This window comes from Mus musculus, chromosome 5 (genome assembly GCF_000001635.26).
Source record: "Mus musculus strain C57BL/6J chromosome 5, GRCm38.p6 C57BL/6J".
Taxonomy (NCBI): domain Eukaryota; kingdom Metazoa; phylum Chordata; class Mammalia; order Rodentia; family Muridae; genus Mus; species Mus musculus.
The window spans coordinates 77,126,780-77,145,951 of record NC_000071.6 but is presented as its reverse complement, the minus strand read 5'-3'; the positions used below and the strand labels follow the sequence as shown (position 1 = coordinate 77,145,951).

At 45.6% G+C, this 19,172-nt stretch overlaps 1 long non-coding RNA gene across 1 annotated transcript, besides 1 other annotated feature; it reads left to right on the top strand.

Moving 5' to 3' along the window:
• Nucleotides 1–5,646: 5,646 nt before the first annotated feature.
• Chaer1 lies at nt 5,647–9,331 on the top strand. Its single transcript, XR_880410.2, has 2 exons — nt 5,647–5,722; nt 7,369–9,331. It is a non-coding gene; the product is annotated as a cardiac hypertrophy associated epigenetic regulator 1 (long non-coding RNA).
• Nucleotides 14,959–16,072: an enhancer, noted in NCBI's record as "VISTA enhancer mm770". NCBI's record gives its function as "enhancer in: heart[7/9]" and the evidence as "EXISTENCE:transgenic organism evidence [ECO:0001131][PMID:17130149]".

The window sequence follows — 19,172 nt, the reverse complement described above, 5'->3', positions numbered from 1 at the left end:
AGAGACAGCTTGGATGAGCCCCAGAGTTGCCCACAGCCCAGAGCTTCAGTCAGAAGTCTGCTGTGCGGTTAGAACCATCTCTATGGTCAGGGGAGTTGGACAGTGAACCTGACTCTAGGGCTGGGATAAAGAGCCTGCAGCCATGTCCCAAGTGGACTTTCAAATAGGGGTAAAGATGCTTTGCCATGATGATGATGATCTCAAGGTGACAGTGTCCGTCTCCAGCTCTCTCTGTAAACTCCTCAAGGAAAGGAAACTGAGTGGCAATGGGGACAAGATCTCAGTAAAACATACGGTCCTCATTCACCTAGTCACCTTTACTAACATGGTTGTGATCCACAAGCCGATAATGAAAACAAAGCCAAATTAAAAAAAAAAAGCAATGAATTGTAGAAAATATTCAGCAGATACAAGGTAAAATTTAGCAAACGTAACATCAGAAAAAAATGGACACAAAGAAAGACACAGACTCCAAATGAGAAACCAATGAAAGGCAGAAATGGAAGCCACAAAAAATGGAAATAAAATAGGATAAATATGTAAAAAAGGATGTTGCTTCTTCACAAATAATTAGAGGTACAGAATTTTTGAGAGATTATAGCCCAATTTAAATTCTTAATCCTCCTACTGTGGCTTTCAGGAGCTGGGATTATAGGCATGAACCCCCCCACCCCACACACACACATCTGACCCACAGAGGCACCACCTGTGCCTCTTGCGGCATTTGAAACTCCTTTGACAAAAATAGGGTATTGATGTCCCACAAAGGGTGTGGTCACCTCTCTCTTTGTGTTACTCTCAAGTCAGTAAGATTTCTCGATGTCAGTCACCTCGAGGGTGGGACACTTCTTAGACATGAGGCAGAAACTTGGGCATGAAAAGGAGCCTTAATCCTGTGCAGTTCTCTAAGTTCACAGAAACAAGTCTACCAGCGTATGCTCAGATAAGGCTGCCAACGTGAATAAGGTAGAAAGAGCAATTGTTAACACACTGATGTGGTGACTGTACTACCTGCTTGCAAAGCATGATGTCACTTGCTAAGTAGAGCTGAATGACCTGGAGAAGAAGCTGGAACAATAAACCGTTGCCCTTAACAACCAGTTGACTGCCATGAACACTTCTTAAAGGCTCAGCTCCTCTCCCCACCCCCTCCCCCGACCTTGTGGTTTTAGAGCAGTGGTTCTCAACCCTGGTGGTGGTTGCAGGTACCAGGGTGACCACATCCATCTTGACATGAGTTCTCTGAATCTGATTTTTTTTTTTTTTTTTTGGTTTTTCGACACAGGGTTTCTCTGTATAGCCCTGGCTGTCCTGGAACTCACTCTGTAGACCAGACTGGCCTCGAACTCAGAAATCTGCCTGCCTCTGCCTCCCGAGTGCTGGGATTGAAGGCATGCGCCACCACTGCTCGGCCCATCCCAGTTTTCTACTGTGCACCTTGCTCTTTCCTGGCAGTGGCCACGAGACCGGAAGCTTCAGCTCCTTCCACCTTGACCCCCTGACTGCCTGTAAGCCAGAAAACATCTTTCTTAAGTTGCTTTTCTCGGGATATTTCATCACAGCAACAGAAAAGTTAGCAAAGCTAAGCGTGTTTTAAACGTATGACTATCTAGGCTTGATGGAAGTTTGAAATGTTGTATTTACCTTTTGGGGTAAACCTAACCCATATAGTAAGCTTTCAATTACGTAATCGCATCTTTAGCCCCACTATTAACACTGCTCATATCGGAAACACTGTTAAGAATTAGTGATAATTTACAGAGTTCACACCTCAGAGTCATTTTCTTTTTTGTACCGGTGCTAGAGATCGAGCATGAAGCTCTGTTCCTGCTACACAGCACTCTGCCACTGGCCTGCGTCACCAGCACTCTATGTAACTTTCTGTTAGTGGAACAAAATTGCAATTAGCCAGTGCCGCTTAATATAGGAATGGCTAGATAAAACCTGTCCACCGGTGAAACCTTCTTTGTTGCAACTATTGAAGACTGTGGTGGTGGGATGAGACAGCTCCCAAAGGCTCAGAGGTTTGAACACTGGGTCCCAGGGGCTGGTGCTGTCTAGGTGGATTTGGGCTTGCTGGAGGAAGTACGACACTAGATGATTTGGTGAGAACCAGGTTCAATAAAAGACTATCTCAAAAAACAATGTGGAGCTCAGTGGAGGAAGATAAAGATATTTACCTAGCATCACCTCTGACCTTTACACACACGTGCACACTCTCACACACTTATACACATATTGCATACATGTACACACACACTCATATACACATTCATGTACATGTGCACACACACATGTACACACAATCACATACACTCATACATACACGCTAATACACATATGTGCACACACACGTGCATACTCTCACACACTTTTACACATATTGCATACATGTACACACACACTCATATACACATTCATGTACATGTGCACACACACATCACATACACTCATACACACACGCTAATACACATATGTGCACACACATGTGCACACACTCTTTTATTTTAAAGGTACCAATCACATGCTGAGAGCTGAGCTTAGTCCATTAGGGATCCAGTGCTCAGGGACAGTATTGGCTCCCCTTCTGTCTGTACTGCCATCCCCGCTCATTACCCATGGCAACATCAGCAGTGTCCTGGTTTGCCTCCCAGATGGCACCATGGATTCACAGGGAAGTGGGACTCAGAGAAGTGAGTGTCCCGGCCAGCACTGCACAGCTAAAAATAGCAAGCATGGATGTGAGGCTTCCAAGCTGACCCCAGTTTTCCTGACCCATGTGATACTTGCTGTTTCTACTTTCTTCTCCACTGGGAATCGAAGTCTATTTTTTTTAGCTTAAATTTTTTTTCTTAGTGATTTACTTATTTTTATTTTATCCATATGAACTTTTGCCTGCATGTACGTGTACCCTGTTCATGCCTGGTGGCCTCAGATGCTGTGGTAAAGAGAACTTGGGATGACCCATAACTGGAGTTACAGACAGTTGGGAGCTGCCACGTGGGTGCTGGGAATGGACCAGGACCCTCGGCAGAACAGCCAATGTTTTTAACTGCTGAGCCACCTCTCCAGCTCAGCTTTACGTTTTTACTCTACAATAATTTTAAGCCTGCACAAAGCTGCAGCAAGAATGAGAATTCTGAGTGTCCCTTAATGTTGACATCTGTCATGACCGTGGTACATTAATCTTAATCACGATGTAGAAACTACTATCATCCCCATTCACTATTGTCTTAGTCAGGGTTTGTACTCTGCACAAATGATCCTGGCCAAGAAGCAAGTTGGGGAGGAAAGGGTTTATTCAGCTTACACTTTCCACATTGCTGTTCATCACCAAAGGAAGTCACATCAGGACAGGAACTCACACAGGGAAGAAACTTGGAGGCAGGAGCTGATGCAGAGCCCGTGGAGGGATGTTACTTACTGGCTTGCTTGCTTCCCTTGGTTTGCTCAGCTTGCTTTCTTATAGAACCCAAGACTGCCAGCCCAGGGATGGCACCTCCTACAATGGGCCCTCTCACCCTTGATCACTAATTGAGAAAATGCCTTACAGCTGGATCTCATGGAGGCATTTCCTCCCAGCTTCTTTCTGTTATAATTCCAGCTTGTGTCAAGTTGACACACAAACCCAGCCAGTACAACTCTACTCCTGGTCATCCATTTTCTCCACCTTTCTGTCATCCCCCCCCCCCCGCCCTCTCCCCTGAGCCCCCCCCCCCCATCTGATCCAAGATACTCACAGTTGGAACCCTTTCCCTTCTATGTAACTGAAGTCTTAGAGACGGGCTTTTTAACACCAGGAGGAACACTGCATAATCTGGGGTTTTCTGAGTCTGCTTAGAAACTTTTGTTTATTCAATGACCTCTCACAAGAATACAGTCTCGGGGGCTGGTGAGATGGCTCAGTGGGTAAGAGCACCCGACTGCTCATCCGAAGGTCCAGAGTTCAAATCCCAGCAACCACATGGTGGCTCACAACCATCTGTAATGAGATCTGACGCCCTCTTCTGGCGTGTCTGAAGACAGCTACAGTGTACTTACATATAATAAATAAATAAATCTTAAAAAAAAAAAAAAGAATACAGTCTCACTACCTCTTCTAAGTAGGAGGAACAAGATTTTCTATGATACAAAATATCACTGACTTTTAAATAGTGTCTTTGCTAAAATTTTCTCATTAAGAGGGAGGGAGAAAGGGAGAGAGTGAGAAAAATAGATAAAAGAGAGAGAGAGAGAATATCAAAGTTGAGTTTTTAGTTTTCAGGGTTGAGAGACAGCTTGAATAGAATATAATCTCTGGGCATTAGCAAAGCCAACATTGCAAGGACTGGGTCTCCCCGGATCTGAGACAAGTCACAAGGTAGTCAAACTTTCCTGGCGCTTCAGTGGGAACAGCATTTAGCTAATTCCTAGAAAAGAAAACACTGAACCAGTCCACATCTGCCGGTTAATCTAAGAGAACACGCTGGCTCCCGGTGCTTACTACCCCCCAGGGAGGAGACAAAACGGAGCTCGCTCATAAATTAATGTTTCTGCAAGCAAACTAAAATTTACTGCTGTTCTTCAGGGAGTTCTGCCTTCAAGTAATGCAGTGAGAAAGTCCTCCCTACCCCCCCCCAACATGCACTCACACACACACTCATATAGACACTCACATACACATATATACATTCACATACACTTACATGCTCACACAGTACATACACATTCACACACACATAACAGATACTCACATCCAGGTACACACACACACTCACATACACACACACATACACTCACATATTTACACACACTCACATACAGGAATGTGCACATAATCACACACACACATTCTCACACACTCATAAGCACATATGTAGACGCGCACACATGCACATACACGCCTTGACAAAGTACTCTTGCTTTACATTCAGCTCTTTTTTTCTATTCCCTCCCTCCCTCCCTCCCTCCCTTCTTCCTTCCACACATACTTTCTGAACCATTGCGCGTGTTGCATGATTTTTAGGTGACATTTCTGGAAACAGCAGTGAATAAATGAAATAATAAATTAGGCATGTTCATCCTTCTGGAAAAACAGTAAGTGACAGGACGCTGGTGAGGGCCACTATGATTTTAAGCAAATGGTCAGAAAAGGTCCAGTAAGTAGCTGAGGCTGGGTGCGATGGGGTGCGCCTATCATCCCAGCACTCAGAAGTCAGAGGCAGGGGGATGGAAAGTTGAGGCCAGCCTGGGCCACAATAGAAAGATTCAATATAAAAAAGAAAAAGGAAAGGAAAGGAAAGGAAAAGAAAGGAGAGGAAAAGAGTAACTACAATAAAACTGTGATGAAGTCAGCGAGAAAGAAAGCCTTGTAGAGATCTGAGGGCAAAGCTGGAAACCCGAACTACAAACTACAGGAGTTGGCAAAGACGACAAGCCGAGAGAGGTGGCAAAGAAGGCAAGCCGAGCCAGTCCTGCGGCTGGATCTCGTTCTTCTCTCAATATTTTATGTTTGTTGTCACAGAGAGTTGCATTAACGTTGATGCTACATTAAAGAGCTACTGTCTTGACTCCTGATCGGCACATTGACCACATTGATGTCACTTCCTCCTAGTGTGGCTGCAGTGGGGTGGAGCCAGGGGGAGGGACGAGGTGGGGTGGGGGTGGGGCTGCTAGGAAAGCACTGTGGAATTCAGAGTGAGGAGGGACTGGAGGGAGCTGGGTCTCCATTCTGCATTTACTGGTAAGCCCCTGGGGTGCTGTGTGTTTTCTGAAGCTACCACAGCAAGTCACCACAAGGCTGTGACTGACACAACGAAAGCTTGCTGTCATTCTGCAGACTAGTAGTCCAGCATGGCCTCAGGGGACAACATGAAGCCGTTGATATGACTGCATCTCTTACTAGAAGATTCTTAACCAATTCCAAAGTCATCTAGGATGACATTTCCTAATACAGTGTAGAAAAGTCTAATCTGAGAATGTGATGTCACTCACATTCTCCAGTGGCTTTATTAGAATTTCTGTATTAAAAAAACATAAGGAAAAACCTCTTGACTGTTAAGGGGGAACTTGAGGAGAACATCTCCGGGGATTACTAAATATGATGATTTGAAGACTTTCTCAAGATCTTCTCAGCAGGCTTTCAGAAGCTGGCTTCTACTTCTTTGTCTTGCTAGTGACATTTGGGGACAGTGCTTAGAGGACTCAGGTTGCCTTCCCCTTGCTGCTGGCTTCTGGCCCTCTTCCTTCATATCCAAGGTCAGCATATCGGTTTCTGCAATCCACTTTCCTCCTCCATGGCAGGTGAGGGGTGGGGTACGGATGCCACAGTGTGTGTGGAGGTCAGAGGACTGTAAAATTGTTTCACTCTGCCCACCTTTATATGGCTTCTGGGTATTGAAGTTGTGTCACCGGGCTTGTGAGTTGTCTCCCCAGCTCCATGGGAACTAGTACGATCAGAGTGGGCCACTTAAACAAACCAGGACAGCCTTAAGTTAAAACTGGCCTGCAAGCACCCCTTTAAAGGTCCTTTTTACTAGGGACTGTAACCTAGCCATGGCCTCCATGGATCAGGACTTAGGCATCTCCAGGGAACTGCTGTTCTGCCCACCACGAAGGATTTGAGCGTTGGCTGATTGCTTGCCCTCTACCTGGCAACTGTTCCCTCTGCTCAGGTGAAAGCAGCTAGAGGCAGTGGGTGGGACAGAGAGGACAGGAGAAGAAGCAGGGGACAAGTGAAGAGGCTCTAGCTACAATTCGGAGTGGAGGCTCCAGCCAAGGGAGGGGACAGCTATGCAGGACAGAGTCAGGCCGATGACACTGAGTCTCATGCATTAGCTCGACTAGGTTACAGTCTGCAGTTACTGAAACACTAGTCTGGGACTGCAGTGAAGATATTTTATGTGTGTGACTAAGAAGATAGATTAGTGGATGAATCACTTTTTGGTATAACATGAGTACAAACAGCCAGGCAGGTAAGATGGCTGTCTATACTACCAGCACTTGAGCAGCAGAGACGGGGTTCCCAGGACAAGCTGGCTAGCTAGCTGAGCCAGGAATGTCAAGCTCTGGGTTCAGTGAGAGACCTTACTTCAAATCAAGTCACATTCCTCCACATCAACTTTGGACTTTCATATGAAAGCCCACATAATGCAGGGACACCTGCACACACATCATGCTCACATGAAAGAAAACGTGCATATATGCACGCACACACATACACATGGAAAAATATCCCTAATCCTATACATTTTAGTTAAGGGAGCAGTCTAGATTCACGGCACATCTGAATCAACCAGTTGGAAGGCCGTAAGAGCAGAGCTGAGGGGTTGCATGGGGAAGTTCATCCCATGGACACTGACTGTCCCGGCTCATGTCTCATACTTGCAGGGGCCTCACGGAGTGCAGACTCGGTATTCCATCGGGCAGTTCTCGGTAATCTGGTAACACGTGTCCGATGCCAGTTCCAGTTCTCTGGTTGAATCTGATAGGTACAGATCCCAAACCCATGTTGGACATGGTGTGGGCAGGATAACCTGGCAGGCCTGGGAGTCAAATGAAGAGAGGAGCTGAGGGCTGCTGCAAAAGTCTCAGGATGGCTGACTTGTCTCCTTCTGAAGTTTCTAGACTTGACTCTGACACAAAGGCCTTTGGGAGAACAGACTCAAGGGACAAGGGGTGATGCTTCGCTTCCCTCATTGGAGCCCCTTTCAGAGGGGAAAACTCACAGGCAGGAACCTGCGTGCCAGCCCTGACCCAGAGCAACAGTGAACAGTCCCCGCTGTGTTCCACAGCGCTCATCCAGAAACACTGCGGGGTTTCCATCACATTCTGCAGTCCACAGGAAACCTGGAAGCTGAGTCTTTTTCTTCTGTGATCTCTGCCTCCCCTGCTGGCCTGTGCTCTATGGGAGCTCATTAGCTGAACCCCAGGACCAAGGACAAGCAAGCAGGGCTGAATAGAGACTTTATGAACAGCTGCTACTCCGTGGTGTTGTCTCCTTGTGAAGAAAGGGGTGAGCCTGGAAGTAGAAAGCAGGGGATTTGGTTTTGTTATTGCGTAATCTTCCTGGAAGGCGGGCGAGGGGGGTGGTAAGAAGAGCATTTGTCACTTGAACTGTCTGCTTGGGACAGTATTCCCTGACCCCTTTCCAGGACTTCCATAACTTGGCACTGAGTTGGCCCTTAAGTTGGCAAACAAACCTTGGCACTGAGCAACACTTAAGAGGTAGAAAGAATGTTTTCATGCCTTCAGCAGCTCCAGCAGACTCTGAAGGCTGAGCGGTAGCAGTTCTATCGCCTGCCATCCAGCCCCAGAGTAGAAGGGTCCGGCATCTCCAGCCAGGTAGCCTGTATGTCAGGCTCACATAGGCTATGTATGGCATCTCCATCTCGGGAGAACAAGCGTTGATGCTTCAGTTCTGGCCTCGTCATTACCAATGTCCTTCAATGGTCCCTCTTTACTCTGAGGGGAGCAGAAAAGGGGGTCTCATTTGGATGCCATGAGATAAGCTAATTTCTAGAACCTTCTCTATCTTCTGTCAGTTCTAGTTTGGATTAGCGATTAGCTGTCAGAACCAGACAGACAACTCTACTCAGACAAGTACCAGATGGGGAGCGCTGAGTCCTCGGGTGCCGAAGGGACCTCAGATGATTCCTACAGGGCCTGTGCTTTCTTCCCCTGCTTAGAGAACAGCACATAGGTCCTTAGCGGCTTGCACATAAACATAAATGAAAGATCTTTAGCCCCATAAGAAAGAAAAAATAAACAAAAAACCCTGAGCAGCCTGGTTTGGGATAAAAACATGCAGTGTACATGATTTTTGTAAAAATTAACTTTGGCCAGAGCACTTGGGAAGCAAGCAGCATCTAAGCTGAGACAGGCAGTCATGCCTGAAAACCTGTCTAGTTGACAAGCATATGCAAATGAGGAAAGAGGGAGGCCTCCCTGGTCCTAGTCAGCAGGCTAGGCTGACGGCCATGACAGGCTTCAAACTGACAGTTAAGGAGACTAGGCCTAAACCTCTGTTTCCAAGACCTGGGAAATTCTTGGCGAGTCCAGGCCTGCCTCAGAAGGTGCCCCACCACCTGGCCTGAGGCAAGGACAATGGATGAGTCAGCTGCAGTTTCCAGATCGACTCCCCCTAGCAAGTTTCCAGCCCCTCACACCTCAGTAATGGAATGTCTATAGAGATGGACCCAACAGATTAACGTAGAGGTCACCTACCCCAGAATTCCCTAATGTGCTTTAAATCAGGCCTGTAAGCTCACTTGGTTGACTCTCTCTGTTCTGGTAATGGGAGAGCCCAGCATGCTGGACTACAGAATAAAACACTCTTTGTGTCTATATACTATTCAAGTCCGGGCTTTCGTTCTTTGTGGAAATATGGACCCTTACAGTAGGAAGGAGGTAGCCTAGCATGGTGTGAGGTACTGGGACAGAGCAAAGAGTCTTCCAGAGAAGAGGGTGAGAAGAGACTCTTGGCTCCATGAAAAAGCTAAAGCCAGCAAGAACATAAGGCGGGAACTTGAACAGTGTCAGAGCTGTGAGCTGATCTGTGGGGTTTCTGCCCCTGGCTAGTGACGTAGCCCGGAGGAGTCCTTGCCACCCATGCCTTCGGGTAGAGGAGGAGTAGGATTTGCAGAGCGTTCAGAGCTTCATCCTGGTACCAAGGCCCTTACCCACAGCTTTGCGGTGCTTGTCATTATGTACCCACAGTAAACCACAATCCAAAAGTATCAAATGGGAAACTCTAAAAATAAATAACTCAAGAACTTGACATTGCGGCCTCTGTCAGGAACTCTGCTCCCATCAGCTCCCTCTGACTCCCGGATGGGAATTATTCCCTCGTGCAGTATAACCTCACCCTGCCCATCAGCGCTTACTTCGTTCCCAGCCGTTTCAGCTCTCAGGCCTACTGTGGGGTTACAGTAATCTAGATCCACATTATGTTTATGTTGTTGATCTTGAGTTGTGCTTAATTTTACTTATTAAACTTATTCTTACTATGGGTATCCATAGGAAAACACATAGTATGTATACAGTGTGGTTCTTTTTTTGTTTCTGCCATCTTCTGGGGGTTCTTAAATCCCCCATGAATAAGAGAGTATATCCACTTGGGGGTATAGTAGTGCACACCTTTAATCCCAGCAGTGGGAAGCAGAGGCAAGTGGGTCTCTATGAGTTTGAGGACGGCTTGGTTGACAGAGTGAGTTCTAGGTCAGCCAGAGCTACATACTTAAATTCTATCTCAAAAAACAAAACAAAACAAAAAACAAAAAACAAAATCTCATTCTGTTCATCAGATTTCTTTTCTGACGGCCGTGTAGTTTGCACGTTAGCAAGAGGCCACACTGACTATACTTGTCTCACACTTTGGCTGTTCCCAGGAATATTTAGCAAAGGGAAATGAGGGTAGAAAGCAACATAACCTGCCTTGCAGAAGGTTGTGCTTCTGGGCAGGATGATGATAAAGCTCATGTATCTTTAGTGATTATGGTGGTAGGGAAGATGCTGTCCTTTGCATTCCATGGCTACTAACTTATTTAACCTAATTCCTCCTCAGTGGATAAAAAGTCTATGCACAGAGAAGTTGTGTAATTTTCCCAAGGTCATAGAGAGTGAACCAGGCTTCAAACTCATACTTCACAGTTGTGGAATTTTCCATGAACTAGAAACAATACGCTGTCTCCAGCTTGTCTTCAAGTAGAAAATGGGACAGGAACATGTAGGCAAAATGATGCAGAATTGTCTTTGATGTGGATGGCTTAGACCCAGAGTGCGTTCAGAGCATGGAACAGGAAGGATTTGGGGCTGGAAGCTTTGTCTGTAAGGAACAGAAAAACCAACAGAAAGTACTTATGAATAGGTACTTATTTCCCACAGCAGAACCAGGGTCTCACTATGTAGCCCTGGCTGACCTGGAACTCACTATGTAGACCAGGGTAGCCTCAAACTCATGAGGACCCACCAGTCCCTGTCATGTGTTAACTATGGTACCCTTAACAAACAAGATGGCCACAGGTCTTCCAGGTATCATGTGTCAAGATGTAACTAGTGAGAGATTTTGCCTAAAGACATGTGACAGATTATACTGGTCAATGAGACAAAACTCAGGATTCATATTTATGACTTAGCTTTAGGGCACTCAAAACAAGATCTATAAGACAAAACCACCGGTATGCCTCTAACCTGCAAGCTTCGTTTGCCTAAGGACAGATAACTTCCTGGGATGCTGGAGGCTGTTCCTGTACGATAACAACCTAGTGTTTTCACTTCTCTGAACAAGCTTGGTTGCACCAACCACACAGGCTGTGTGCTTGATCTCATGTAGGCAGGAAGTATGTCAGGATGTGTGCTAGGCTCTGATTGGACAAAGGTAGAATGTACACAGCCTCGTGGCTTTTGATTTTATAAGCCCCTGGCTGATGTACTGTGGCACCATACTCTGAAAATTCCAGGTATGGACCTGGCTTTACCCATGGTCTTGGCCAGCATTTATTTAATAAAGCTTGCTTCAGATTTGGCTCAAAAACTGTGGTAGTGCTTTTTTTCTTGATTTGTGGGATTAACACTGTTCTTTTACTCTGACATCAGGAAACCATATGCCCGTTCTTTTATAAGTTGCCTTGGTCATGGTGTTTTATCACAGCAGGAGAAAGGTGACTAAGGCACCTGCTAAGCCACCTCACCAGCCTTCTCTTCTCATTTCCTTGCCTCTAAGCTGTGGGTGCACAAAAAGCTGATCGTGGCCAGAACTGAATGCATGTTGCTGAGTCATGACAAAACCATCCACAGCCAGCTCCAGATGTTTTTCCAGCACTGACTCCCCATCCTGCCCAGCATCCCCAGGGTGTCATCACTACTGTCCTCCGGTCTGGTTATACGCTGATCTCCCTCACACCTACTCAGGAGGGATCTATTTCTCTCCTACTCTTCAGCCTTACTTCACTCTGCTTTTTATGAAAAGAGATTTCTCAACGTGGAAAAGACTTAGATTGGGCCGTTCCCTATGAAAAGAGGTTTGGGGGAAATACTGGCTTTGAAGCTGCTCACAGTTGCCAGAGAGAAGGCTAACCATTTCCCAGCTCCAGAGAGACAGCATTGCATCCATTAGGGCTCACATAGGCTGGGCAGGGACATTACATGTAGCTTTAATGAGACTGGGCTGTAATTTTATGTGAGTCCCCCTTCTTCCTGAGGGTTTGTTGACCTCCAGCCAGGAGAAAACAAAGGTAGTAGAAACATCGAGCAGGGTTTGGACAGCTATGAGTATGACAGAAGAACTCCTGGAGACCTCTGCAGTGAGAGGTCTACTTTACTGTTCCAGGGAAAGGATATGCAAGAGCTTTCAGGGCTATGAGTGGAAAGAGCTACTTGGTCATAGCATAGTATCTAACTATCATGGGGGGTGGGAAGGGCTGACTGGTCATAATATAGTACCGAATTATCACGTGGGCACAAAACCAGAGTGGGACTTGTGTGCTGAGTTGTGCAGCGTTTGAGGACAGTTCTACACAAAGTCATTTTTCAGACAAGGCCGGGCACCTGTGCTTAAGGGACACTCTCCAGACAGGGTCAGGTAGAGAAAGAGAAGCCCCACTGAGAAAGAGAGTCCTCTATTTCACACTGAGCTCGGAGAGCTGTCTGGACATGGGGGTTGGCAACCTTAACAGCAGGGTTCTCCAACATTTTTGTCTCATACAAAAGCCCTGATAAGAAGCTAAGAAGTACGAGCCTGTGATGTGGAAGCAGAAGAATCAGGAGTTTAAGGTCACCATCATTGGTTATATATGGAATTCAAGCCCAGCCTGGGCCTCATGAGCTGCTCTCTCCTAGCATGAAGAATTCAGGGCATTGACACAGGTTGGAGGGCTTCATGGTCCCTTGACCCTAGACTGCTTTGGAGTTCTGCTTTGTTGCTATATTATAGTCCACAGTGGCCCTTCAGCCATGAAACCTGCCTTCCAAACAGCAGGAAAAGTAGAAGGGAGATGACAGGCCAAAGGGCAAAGGCCACCATTTCCTGGAAGCTGCCCCAGAACATTCCACTGGCCAGACCTTAATCTCCCTGGCACATCTCGCCACAGAGCAAGATGGAGCATGGCATCATATCTCTCAGGGTTCGCCAGAGAAACAAAACCAGTGGATGTGCATGTGCATAGAAACTGACTCTGGTGGTTACAGAAGTTGAGTCCAAGCCTGAATGATGCACACAGACAGACTAGTCTAAAGACTGTCTGTTGTACATTCAGAAAGATCCAGTGCTGTGGATAAGCCTGAAGCAGTCTACTGGAGACTTCTCTCCTTATCTACAAAGCTAGTCTTTTTCTTTTTTTTTTCTTTTTTCTTTTTTTGGCTAAGCAAAGCTTTCAGTGGGTTGGATAAGGTAATGGTGGCCTTCCTAATCCTATGTTCATAATCAGCTGAATCAACCTCACTGAAAAACATCTGCATAGAAATTCCTAGAATAAGGTTTGCCAAAATATCTTGGCCTGTTATGGGCCAACCAAGTTGACACACAATATTAACAATCCTTGTATCTTTAATCAAGTCAGCCAATGGCAGGTTCATAGTAGGCCAAGTGGCAGGAACCTGCAACCCACAGGATAGATATGTCCTGGGAACACAGTCACCCTCATTCACATATACTGTCCTCGACTCCTTATGTACTGTCATGGCGGAGCTGAGTAAATAAAACCAGGCCATATGCTGAACCTAAAATAGGTCCTGGAACAGTTGGCTGACCTCTGACCTCCGTTCTTGATTTTGTTTGTCACAGCATCGCTCTGTACTCCAGACGGCCTTGAACTCATAATCTTCCTGCCTCCACCACCTCCTGAGCCCTGGGATTCCAGGCTTGTGCCACCATAGCCAGCTATGACCTTTGCTGCCAGTGGCTGGTTGCCTAGCTAAACACTGGAGGTCTGAAAAGGTACAGAAGGAAATCAATGATGGGCAATCAGTGACCTCCGCACAGAGGAGCACAAAGGGCTGATCCGGTGTAAGAAGTCTGCCGGTCATTCCACAACAAACGTGCTTTGAGCAGCTTAAGCGATACTGAAGGATATAAAGGAGCAGAAGAAGCCCTTTGCTCTACATCAGGATTGACCTATTGTAGGGCCAGGAGGAGGCAACGGTCCTTGAACTCACAGTGGCTGAGAGGATGAACTAATTACCAGCCGTGTGGCTCAACTTCGCAGAACCTCAGGTTTCTCCTCTCTACCGTGAGCAGAGTCCCATTTTGTCACTGGATCGTTCTAGGAATTAAACAAGGTCACTTATGTAGTACCTAGCCCATGACAAGCCCTCTCACCTTGCTTGATAATGAAAGAAATAATAAATTAAGTGAACTTTGTGTGCATGCCAGTCTCAGGGCCGTCTGCATACTAATTCATTATCCTCATAATTGCCCTATGAGGTGGGCTTGGCCATTATCCCCATTTTCTGAGAAGGTCATGGAAAGATTGTAAGAGTCCATGATTTGTGGAAGAATGATACCCCAGACTCAAATAGTATGTAAACACAAAGAGTCTTTTATTTTGCAGAAGTCCAGCATGCTGGGGTCTACCTTTTATAAAGATGGAGATCCAGAAGTAAGCTCAAAGACCTGATTTAAAGCACATTAGGGGAATTCTGGGGAGCAGTAGGTGACCTCTATCTTAATCTGTTCGATCTATCTCTAGGGACATTCTGGGACCATCGCTGGGGTGTGGGAGGCTAGAAGTCTGGAAACTGTTGCTGAGGAAGTGTGGAAACTGCTGCTGACCCATTGTCCTTGCCTGAGGCCAGGTGGTGGGGCAGCTTCTGAGGCCTGGACTTGCCTAGATTTGCTCAGTTCTTGGAAACAGAGATTTAGGCCTAGTCTCCTGAACTGCTCTTTGGAAGCCTGTCATGGAGTTAGCCTGTCTCAAGATCAGGAATCTCACCAGGTCACAGAGTTGGCAGTTAAAATATAGCCTGCCTGATCTCTGAACCCCAATGTCAAGCTGTCCCCACACCTCCCCTTGCCTCCCCAGGCCTTGATCCATCTGTTTTTAGTCCTCTGGCTACAGGGCGTTCATGGTGTATCAGGGAAGCCAAGCACATGCTTGAATAAGAGGCTCACTGACAATAGGAGGCAGTGGAGAAGGTGACACGTGAGTGGTTTCATTCAGATAAGGGCAGTTGTCAGGGAAGGGGTCAGTGGAGATGGGGCCAAACAGGGTGATGACAGACAGGCAAGAACGAGAAACTGGAGGACAGGCAGTGTGCCTGGCATGGGGCGTTGAGTAGGTGAGGGAAAGCAGCAGCATAGTTGAGAAATAACAAGCAGCATGGGAAGTCCACAGGGGAATTCCGAGAGAAGGGCTAGACGCTGTATCAGACGAAGAAGGAACATGGGTGTGGGTGTCTGAAGCCGCAGAGTATTCACCTGACGGCGGGCAGTCCCTCGAAGGCTTTGAGCAGTGAACTCGCGAGATGCAGGCAGTATCTCCTTACAAATACAGTAGTGGTTGAGAGAGGTGTGGCGGGCACAGGATGTTGGGAGACTAGAGGCTATTGGCCTGATCTGGGCATGAGGTAATGAGAATCTGAAGTCAAGCATTAGCACAAGGTGTCGGTGGAGTGACAGGGACGTGAGAGATGTCACAGGAGCTGAGAGTCCCCAGGGATGGCTGCCACAATATGGGTAAGCCTGGACACTAGGAGGCGATTGTTTAGAACAGGGGAGCTCAAGGGGGCCTCCATTCACCCCAATCTTCTGTAAGGTCTCTGTATCCGGGGAGCCCCTCCATGTCCTCCAGAGGTAGACCCAGAAGCCAGGAGCTGTTAAGTGGCTGTACAGAGTTAGTTCTAGAGGTCAGGAGGAGTGGCTTTCAACAATCAGCAGAGCATTGTTTCATTATCTTAACTTTGAGCATGTGTTCTCTCTAAATACCAGAATTAGTTACTTATCAGGGTTCTCTGGACAGCCTCTGGGTAAAACAAACTTTGGAATTTTAAGGACCTTCTTCAGGTTGCCCACAGTACTGGTTTGTAGGTATATCTTATTATAAAAACTGCTTAAATTGTTTTTTTTTTAAATTGAGGCAGTTTGTGATAACAAGAAGTCCTTTAAAAATAAAGAAAATAATTAAAATATGGGAAAGCACGGCTGGGGATATAGCTCACTTGGTGGAGTAGTTGCCTGGATGAAATAAAGTCTTGGGTTTATTCCCCAGTAAAACACACACACACACACACACACACACACACACACACACACACAAACACTCACTCACTCATACATACCCACATTCACAGACATACACACATTTACACACACGCACACACATAGGCATACACACAGAGACACAGACACACACACATTTACACACACATCACTCACACACAGACATACACACACAGACACACACACACACAGACACACATTTACACACACTCACACAGACACACACACACACACATTTACACACACACATACACACTATGGTGCCAAGGACCAGCCTCATCTTGGAGAGGGGGTCATGAGGAAGGAGTATTTGAGAGTGGCAGAAGAAATGACTTGAGATTAGTGGTGGGTGCAAGCTGACAGCTCTGTCTTCTGCTCGAGTTGGCTCTTCAAAGAGCTGTATGTTCAGCTCTTAGAGATCAAATCCCAGTCTTTTATTTATATATCAACTCAGTCATTACCCCAAGTTCCCTATTGATTACCCCACCAATCAGCATTTTATGACCTTAGCTCCTTGATTCTTAGAAATCAGCAAGTACATTTTTAAAACGTGGCAAATGAACTCAGAGACCTGCCTGCCTCTGTAAGCACAAACATAAGTTTAGCTGCGGGGGGTGGGGGGTGGGGCGGAATCCCATCCTGAGATCCTGAGATTACCATTCCCATTATGCCTGGATCTGAACTTGCTCTGTCCCAGGCTGACCTTGAACTCAGGAATCTAGGCAGAGTCTTTGTAAGCACAAACAATAAACTTAGCTGGGTGGGATGTTGCCCTGAGATCATCACTCCCTATATCTCTTTAACTCTTCCCTTAATATCTTTCTGACTCATTAGTGCAGCTGTCTCTGTTCTTTTAGGTCTATAAAGCCCCGCATACAATTCATAGTGCATCCTTAAATTTTGCACAGTTGAGAAACTATATATTCTTGAACTCATATTTTCAGAGTTCTTTCCCACAGCTTTAAGGGCTGTCTTGAAGGTCACAGCTTTTACCATTTTGCTGAGAAACACATTCTATCCTTCTGGACTCATGCTGTTTCTTATTATCATGGAGTTATTAACCTTAATGGGGAGAGCATTCCCTGAAGGAAGAGCATGAAAATATGTACATTATTATACAAACAAGCTTTACTCCTAGCAACCGTCAACATTGTGCTCCAGGAACAAGAACTGTCTCATGATGTCCCTTCCACAGCCATGCAGGACTTGGCAATATGGGTAAGTCACAAAAGTTGTATATGTGTGTCTACCCAAAATTCCTATGCTGACATTCTAACCTGTAATGTGATGGTGACTGGAGATGGGTCCTTCAGAAGATAATGAAGTCGCAACGGTGGAACATTCTTAAAGACCCTGGAGATCTCTCAACCCTCCTTAGCCATAGGGAGCATAATGGAAGAACTGTTCATGAACCCTTCCTTGATACCAGCAGAACCTTGATCTTAGATTTTCCGGTCTCCTTACTGAGAGATATGTTTGTTGTTGGCTTACAGAACTCTGTTAAGAAATCTGGAACCAGCTAAGACAGTTTTGCATTTGAAAACATAATCTGAATGCACAGCTAAAGTGAGCTTCCAAATTTGACTCTGAGACTCCTACTGTCCTAGATAAAATGAGGAATAAGGTGAATTTCCTTAAGTTAATTATGAAGATTGATCTAAATTCTTCAAAAAGATTTTTTTGAAATGATTTCTACTTTTAAGATTATATCATTTCTTCCTTCACTTTCCTCAATCCAAACCCTCCCATGTAGCCTACCTTGCTCTCTTTACAAATTCATGGCCTATTTTCATTCTGTAATTTTTGACACACACACACACACACAGATATATTAATATACATATACATACATACATATACATATATTACTAATACATAAATACAACCTGCTCAGTCTATATAGTGTTACTTGTATGTATGTTTTCAAGGATGACCACTTGGTATTGAATAACCAATCAGTATGCTCTTCCCTAGAGAAGACTATTTCTTTTGTTCTCAGTATTTCTTAGTTGCCTATGCTTACTTTCCTTAACGCCAAAGATGTAAGGAGAAAGACCACTTACCCAAATCATTATGGACCAATTAATGAAAGCAAGCTTTTTTATTTGTATACACAAATTGCCTTTCCCCAAGGTGGGATTCATGAGGTCAGCCTTGGATGTGAGGAAGATAAGGTTTTTAAAGCTCAGGGGTAGGGAGTTTCCAAATGGGGGATTTGTCAGGGTTGCAAGAGTTGAACATAAGCATAAGAAGTTAGTCATAATGGCCTCCTTACAAGGTGGTTTTAACAAGGTAGTTATAACAACAGATAGTCAATAGCAACCCTCTGAAACAAAGGTAGGATGGCAAGATGCCTATCAACAACTTTTTGAAACAAAGACATAGTTCTGGCACAGGCAGCACAGCGCCATTTGTAGTTGAAGTTACAGGTGGGGCATAGCTCTATCCTTGAGAAATAGAAACTTAAAAACCAGGCATGGTGGCACCTAGCACAGAGGCAGGAGGGTCTCAAGGCCAGCCTGGTCTACAAAGTGAGTTCTAGGTCAACCAGGGCTGTTACACAGAGAAACTGTTTCAAACAAACAAATAAACAAAAAGCAAGCAAGCAAATAAACAAAAACCCCAAAGATTTAATCATAAACAGGTGTGAACCTAGTCTTTCTATAAAATGGTTTTTACGCCTAAGAATGTAAGTCACACAGCTGGTTTATCACATGGTCTAGTTGAGGTCCCAGAAACCCCTCCTTCCCATTTCCATGTTAGCATGTCTATTAGTGCCCTTGTTCATGTCACATTGGTGAGGTATCATGGGGACAAGTTCTGACATTTCTAGGAGATACAATCTCACAGCAGACACTGTGTTCCTCTGAAACTCCTTCTGGTCCCCCCTTATGAAACCCTCTCCAAGCCTTAAGTGGGTTCTATAATTGACCTAAATTCTTAAATCCCTATACTTACAACTTAAGTGTGAGAGCGTCAA